Source organism: Oryzias latipes, chromosome 2, assembly GCF_002234675.1.
Source record: "Oryzias latipes chromosome 2, ASM223467v1".
In the NCBI taxonomy this organism is placed as follows: Eukaryota; Metazoa; Chordata; class Actinopteri; order Beloniformes; family Adrianichthyidae; genus Oryzias; species Oryzias latipes.
In genome coordinates, this window is record NC_019860.2 from 9,333,601 (window position 1) to 9,341,744 (window position 8,144).

At 41.3% G+C, this 8,144-nt stretch overlaps 1 long non-coding RNA gene across 1 annotated transcript in view; it reads right to left on the reverse strand.

Moving 5' to 3' along the window:
- The window catches only part of LOC111948757, a 29,734-nt gene extending 22,217 nt beyond the window's left edge, over positions 1-7,517 (reverse strand). Inside the window, exons 1-2 of the long non-coding RNA XR_002874739.1 lie at positions 7,348-7,517; positions 5,060-5,360 (exon numbers count right to left, since the gene is read on the reverse strand). This is a non-coding gene — a long non-coding RNA (uncharacterized LOC111948757). The remainder of the gene's footprint in view (positions 1-5,059; positions 5,361-7,347) is intronic.
- Positions 7,518-8,144: the final 627 nt, after the last annotated feature.

The following is an 8,144-nucleotide window of genomic DNA, read 5'->3' on the forward strand; positions in this document are numbered from 1 at the left end:
AAGGGGTGTAGACTTCCAACAAGCTGACTCCTGATTGGGGACAGTAGTTGACATAGAAACATCGACTCAGATCAAACCACTGCTCACTAACCTTGTCTGGCTTCAACATGGCGCTATTCGTATCACGCGAAAATGGCGACTGAATTGGCTTTGTTAGTTCCCGATTGGTCCACGCATGCGCTAACATTGCATTTCTTCCCCTTTGTTGCCAACATTGCAACAGTTAAGCAATGAGATTAAGATCTGTTTATTTCATTTGTATCTTTTTTGTACGTTAGTATGGAGTCCCAAATTGTTCATAATTAAATAAATAAAAATGACCTCATGCAGATACACAATCAACCAATTAATCGGTCCTAAATATATAAAAAGATCATGAAATTGTAAAGAACCTGCACACAGATTTTAAATTAGCCATTATATTATAAAATGTATTTCATTTTGCTTTAAAAAACTGTTCATTATTTTCTGGAAAATACATCATGAAAATCCTCCATGCTGTTCTCTCAGAGCTCTTCTCTGCTCTGTAGCTAACACAGCTCTGCTGTCTGTGCTCATAGATCCTGTCTGTCGTCACATCTACTTGCCTTACACGCAATCGCTGGCGGCCAGGGAAGCGGAATATGCCTGCCCGGGCCTCCTGAACCTTATGATATATTTCTCTTCTTCATGGAGACAATAATTATAAATCAGGTCCTCTGGTTTTATTCTATCCTCTCAGGTAAACGCGGGACAGAAAGCCTTCAAACCCGGTAAAAGAGAGATGTCCGGTTTGATAGACGGATAGACTCATTCTGCTGAAAAAGCTCATTATGAAATAAATAAGTCATTGTGAAAAACAGCAATGTGAAATAAAAACAAAGCTACTTTGGAAGATATTGTTTTGAAATCAGTTTCTGGAAAGAAAACCCATAGAATTAGGATGATATTCAATATGATTCACATTAAGATTTTAAAATGCTGTTTTAAAACAATAGATAGATAGATGATGACTATTAATCCCACAATGGAGTAATTTTATATATCTGTGGCAGCAAAAACGACATTGAGAAATAATCCATATAATATAACATCAAAAAAGGACATAAAAAATGAATTAAATTATTAAGAATATCAAATTATTAAAAATTACATTTACAATTATTATTGAATTCTTATTGAAAATGAGATTAATATTAAATAAATAAATATTAGATACTACTACTGATAATAATAATTAAAATAATAATAGATTTTTAAAGCAAAACAAAATACATTTTATAATATAATGGCTAATTTAAAATCTGTGTGCAGGTTTTTCACAATTTTATGATATTTTTATATTTATGAGAGATTTATTGGTTGGTAATGTGGTCAAATTTATTTATTTGATTATGAAAAGTTTGGGACTCCATACATTTGTTGGTCCAAGATTGTTAATTTTTTTTAATTCATAGTGGAATAATTAAAATAAAAATGTTTTAAAAGATCAGCTCCCGGTAACATTTCCCAACAGTTCTGCCCCCTTTTGTGACTGTCTAAGCCATTCAAACAGCAGATAAGTCAGTGGTCACAGAAATGTGTGTTTTCCACATCAACCACGACTGAATTACAATTCTAAAGAATAAAAGAACTTTGTCTAAATAAAATACTGTATATTTGTTTATTATTGTCATTACAACAATGAAAATCTCAAAAATGTGTGATATAATGACAGCCAGTCCAGTTTCCTTATACAGTCAATGAGAGGGATTCTAAACAAAAGAAAATCTTTATTCTTTTCTAACTGGTTTAATAATAATTTATCTTATGGTAAACAATTGTTCAACTAGAATGTTTTATAAGGAATTCTTAGAAACCTTTCACACTACAGTCACTCCAAAGGTACTTGCAGTCTGATGCTTTTCCTCAAAGAGGCATGATGTTGTTTAACCCTTGTGCTATCTTAGATGACCCCACCCTTACTTTCACATGTTCTCCCTACCATGACAAAGGTGGATAAAGGTGGAAAGATTTCATGTAATCATGGACACCAGTGAGAATCACAAATCATTGAAGAAAAAAGGTTCAGCGCACTGTCTAGTGGGTCTAGATGACCCAACCCCCAATGGTAAAGTGCCTAGGATAACACAAGGGTTAAAGGAAATATATACTCTTCAACTTCACATTTCCTGCCTTTATTAGGCTACATTTACACTGCAGGTCTTGATGCCCAAATCCGATTTTCTAACTATAAACGATTTTTTTGACGACCCGATTACATCATCTTTTTAAAGTGACCCGTATCTGATTTTTGCATTTACACTATACAATGCTGAACCATCAAACCTAGACGTTCTGAGGACTACGTTGGAGCATTTCCCCCTTCTGCGGACCTGACCACTGACCGCATGGATTTGAAAAATTATGTGCTAGCAGGCCATTAATGATAATCAAAATAGTGATAAAAGCACATTTAGAAGATGCGTGTTGGCCCAAACAACCGTCCCCTTTTTGTTGTGTTTTATGTGTGTGACTGCGGTTGTCATGGAGGCAACGCAGCGACGGAAGGAGCCGTTGCCTTGGGCGCTCCTGGATGAGGCAGCTACCGGAGAAACTTTAACCCAGTCTTCACCTGGACAAAAGTTTGGCCATAGTCTTCAAAAATATTTCATCACCCACAAATCCTGAGATGTTTGCTTCAAACGTCTTCACAGATGCTACCCACAAAAGTACATAAGGACATCGACAAAAGCTGCTCCTTCAGCAAACTGAACCATGAAACTTCTCATCTATTTTTTTTTTCAATTGTCGCTTTACCTCCCCTTTGAGAAAAAAAAACGCCTTTTTTATGGCATTCCATCGCTGCCATATATTGAACGAGCGCAAGGACAACTGAGTGGGCGCATTCAGAAACTGGGGGGGGGGGGTGTTGGGGGGTGAGCCTTACAACCGCACAGGGGCAATTCTAATCGAGCGACGCCGCATTTTACAACTTCGTGCCTGCCATCTTAACTGAGTGGTGATCCCACGCGCTCACTGGGTTTGCGAGCAGTGTTCACGGGTGTGTTTGTCACTTGGAGGCGGTAACTTTTCTGGTTGATCTGATTGGCCGAAATTTGCATGTCAAATCTGGCGAGGCAGTGGAGCAGAACTTTCATTTGTTTTTGGAGAAGGGGGTGGGTAACAGGTGGCTCTTTAGCTGCCTCTAATCATATCTTCTATGTACTGTACTTTCAAGACCATCAGGCGCACTTAAGTCTTAAATTTTCTCCAAAATATCCGGGGCCCTAATGTGTTGCTGCGTGACTTTGCAATTGGCCTTGGTGCTGCTGAGAGGCGGCTGCCTGTTGCAGCGGCTCTGGTTTGTTAAGACTTTCTTGGCTTTTTGTCTTTAGTATTTATTTTCGACATGCACCGTTTTTTTTGGTCTTTTATGTTTTACCTTTGCATGTTTCAGACATTTTTACAGTCAACGGCATAGGTTTTATTTGCTCCAAGCTTCTGTGGTCACTTTTTCTGCTACTCTCGTTACACCTCAAAACAGTGTAACCCGCACAGCGGCAAGTCTTTTGTTTACACTCGCGATTAGCTGTTTGCTCTGAGCAGGCCTGTTTTGCCGCTTTTCTTTCTTCTTTCCCAGGTGACATTTTGAAAAGATAGCGGGGATGCCGGGCCGGAGTTCGGGTCAAAGCAAAGAGGTCAGCAAGTGGAAACATAAGCCCGCATCACGGGGAATGTCTCTCTGGCAAACAAGATGGATGAGGTGGCAGCTACAATCAACACACAGAGGGAATACCGCGACAGCAGTGTACTGTGTTTCACTGAGACGTGGTTCCATCCACATCTTTCGGATCAGAATGTCACTTTACCATTTCCTGGCTACTGGAACAGCAAGCAAATCCATTTGTAGTTAGCACTGGGGACTTTAACTATGTCAACTTGGACGTCACTCTTACTGAATTTACACAGTATGTGGACTGCCCCATATTCCTTTTGGACAGAGGCATTTTCCTGACCAAAGGAACATACTTAGGAGAAAGCAGAACAAGTGAAAAAATAAACTCAAGAGGCTGAGGAGACCCGGCCCCATGGTGAGGACATCAACAGCACGACTGACTGTATCACTGAATACTTTAAATTCTGTGAGAACACCATCATGTCCTTGAGGACTGTCTGCTGTTACCCCAACAACAAGCCGTGGATCACAAGTGACCTGAAGGCCCTGCTGAAAAGAAGAAAAGGAACTTCAGGTCAGGAGACAAGGAGTGGCTGAGGAGGGTGCAGCGCCAAACAAGTTGAGGGAATGCAAGTTAAGCTGGAGGCAAAAGCTGCATCAGAGGGGTGTGGTCTGGGATGAAGAAGATCACCGGATGTGGGGAGAGAAGCAGATTGTGTGAGGGCGACAAAAGAGCTAATGACCTGAACCTCTTTTTCAATGGATTTAGCTCTCCTACTGCCCAGGTCTACTCTACCCCTCCCCCAACAACTTTACAATCCCCCACCCCTTCTTATGCAACCCCCCTCTGCTATATCTTCCTTTTGTCAACCTGATCAGACTGAAGCCATCCCCCACCCTGCTCCTAACCAGCCCCCCTCAGTAGCCGCTGTTACATGAGCAAAATATCTTGATCGGGTCAATGGTCGGATTAGAACCCAACCGTGTAAATGGGCCCAGAAAAACTTTTTTCCATTATAACAAACGTTCACATGGTCAAACTTTTGGACCGAATAAATTATTTGGGCCTGCCAGGTGTGTTGAAAATACTGGAAGAGGAAATGATTCCAGCTTTAGATTTACAAATTTTTTTCTGGTAACTTCACGACTTAAAATCTCGTAATTTAACAGTATTGACTTTCTTTCTCGTAAATTTACGACTTTAAAGTTGTAAAAAAAAAAATTCTTTTTGTAAACTGGCCCTAAATCTCTGTCGTGTATAAATACTATGTGTATAAATATAAAACGACTACAGAAGGAGATTTCCCGCTTCAAGATGGCAGACCAAAATCCTACAACAGAAGCCGCCATCGCATCACTAGAACCTGGATCTGAATGTTCTGGAAGATGAAGGGCTTCTCCCATTTTCTGAGGTGAACATACCTATAGCTTGGACCTGCAGCTGTGGTTTCCAGACAACATCCAGCAGTCTGCGCTGACGACAGAGCTCCTCCTCGTTCTGGAAGATGGTTCCTTCACAGAGTCGGAAGATTTCTTCAGCAGCAGCAGCTAGTCGCTCGCTGATCAACTCTCTCAGAGGCTGAAGGGAAGACAAGGAAGACTTCAGCTCCAACTCCCACAAATACCGCCGTCCTCTTCACTTCACTGCAGCTCAGATCGTCTGCTAGTCTCACAATCACAGCAATCCACGTTGTCTTTCCGTCACGGACGCCAAAAACCTGATCTGCAATAGGGGAAGAAAAATCACACAAGAGTCTGCATGAAGTTTCAAATCTTTTGCAAAAGGGAGAGCAGGGGGCGTCCACACAGAAAATTAGTGCTCCGCTTCTGCCCTGATCTGGGGCCTCATTTATAAAGCTTTGCGTAGGATTTGCGTCAGAAGTGGCGTACGGATGAAACATAGGACGTGCGTACGCACAGAAATATTTGGATTTATAAAACCGTGCGCACGCACTTCCTACGCATCTTTCCCTTAATAAATCACAACCCATTCTAAATGCAGCGCAGCATTTGCGGCGTCATGACACGCCCATAGTTGCCCATAAATAGTCCGTGAAACGCCCACAAATTAATATTCATGGCTTGCTAAATCATGGCAAACACAGAGAGGAAATCAAAAAAACGTAACTTCATTCAATGTGAAGTTGAAGTTATCGTTGGCGACGTGCAAAAGAGGAGAAAAGTGTTGTTTGGAGGGCACAGTGTGGGCATTACTAATGTCAAAAAGGCACGTGAGCGGCAAACGGTGGCAGACGCCGTAAATGCTGTAGCCTCACAACCTGGACCGTGGCCGAAATAAAAAGAAATGAAAGAAATGATCGGACATCAAAGTCGAGGCAAAAGAACGTCTAGCGCTGCATCGGCAGAGTGTGTCCGCCACGCGGGGGGGGACACCGGAGCTGACCCCTCTTGATGAGAGACTGGCGGCTATTGGGGAATCCCTATTAAGTCCCCCTTATCGCCGTCCCCCTCCGCCTCAGTCAGATGACGCCGTGGGGACGCCGACCCGCCAGATGCACCGGGTGACACAGGTAAGAGAAATAATTAAAATGAATGCAGTCAAGTCACATGTATGCAGGCTACACAATTACAGATTATTAATATAGAACAATTTTATTTTAGTTGCTGGGTGTTCCAGCGGGGCCAGTGGTTACGATGCTGCAGCTGAGCAGCCGTCTGGACCCAGCGTCTCCACGGCACGCGGCTCTCAACCCTCCAGCAGTGGACGTGTCCTCACCGATGCAGTCCTTAAATGCAGAGGAAAGTCAGTAGTTCAATCAGAGAGGTGGCCAAGGAGTTGGGCGAAATCAAGACCGCCCTGACTGAAATAAACTGCACGATGAGGGAATTCCTAAATAAATAATATTTTCCACACCTTTTGTTGTTCTTTACAAGCGACGCATCACTTCCAAACGCTGGCGCACAGCAGCAGCATTTGGCTCAAATGCGTGGGGATGGGGTGGAGGGTCGGGGCCAACACAGCAATCGGCGCCAGGGGGTAGAGGCACGTTTTTAAGCTGTGCCACATTGTGTAGCACAGCACATGCCGGCACGATTTGGCACACACTGTCACTTTCACGTGTTTCTTCCATCTGCCGACGGTGTCGCCGTTTCTCATTTCACTAGTTTTTGTGCGTACGCCTGGGTCAGAGCTTGCGTGGAGGACCGCACATTTTCCCGTCAAGTTTGCTTTTTATAAATCTCAACTATTGCGTAGAGAGTGGCGTACGCCTTCTTTTGTGCGTACGCAACGTTTATAAATGAGGCCCCTGCTCTTAGTCTTAGTTCCCCCTTACGGCATGTTGTAGCTTTACAACCCAAACTGTGTAAATCAAGTCATGGCACACGATGGCTCTGTGTCTGTTCGTACAGGCATGAGATCAAGAGACCAGACGTTCCTGCTACAAAGGACAGTTAGGTCCGCGTCCGTTCAGCACGATAGAAAAAATAAACAAAAACAGATACAGGTTTTTCAGCACTTCCATGTCCTAAATGGCGATTCATGCCGGTTTCGCTTGTTAGTTCGCAGAGTAAAACAGTCGTTACAACACAGAAGAATGTTCATAGAGAACAATTCAATGCGTAAAAAGTATAATAAATAACTAATTAATCATTCCACAACGTTCAACACGTATTCATTCATTTACGACACTTTGGCAAAAGAAAATTGTTCTGAATCGAACCATGTATCGCTACATGTCTTTACAAACCTCACAACTGTCCGGACAAAAAACCACCGTCCCCGGTTTGTGAGCACGCTGATAGCTTACAAGCAACGCTGCTAACCTGCAGGCGCCTCGTGCAGTTTACTTCCGTGTCGCGAGCATGAGAACCTCATATAAAAAACCTCAAAGTTAATTAAAAAATGATAAAAATCAAAAATAAAAGTTAGTCAAGAAATAGCAACATTAATGGAAAAAGAAATAAGCCAAAATTAAATCGGCATTTTACTATCGCAAGATATGAGACAGGATATGACGTCATTAAACACAACCTTTTTTTTTATTTGAACTTTAAACATACACATAATAACTACACACAAAGAAGAGAGAGAAAAAGAAAAGAAAAGAAATAACTAAGACAAAATATATAGAATTGTAGTTTACAATACTAGGGATTGTGATACAGCATGTGATCTTCAATGAAAATACACAGTTTTATTGCATTTTTGTTTTTCATCAATGTCACAGATTTAAAATATAAACTGATTTCTTTAAAAAAAGTATTGAATAACGGTTTGTTTTTTAAGAATCTGCACTTATGAATGAAAAATTTACCAGATATTAACAAGGTATTGAATGTCAAATCAAATAGATTATCACCAGAAACTACTCCAAATAATATAATGTGCTTTTGTAAGTGAATAGAAATAGGGAAGGGAAACTTTGAAGAGCACCAAAAAAAGAAATCCTCCCAAAAACTGTAAACATACATACATTCAAAAAACAAATGATCAAGTGTTTCAATATTTGTATCACAAAAAGAACAGTTATTTTCTGGAAAACCA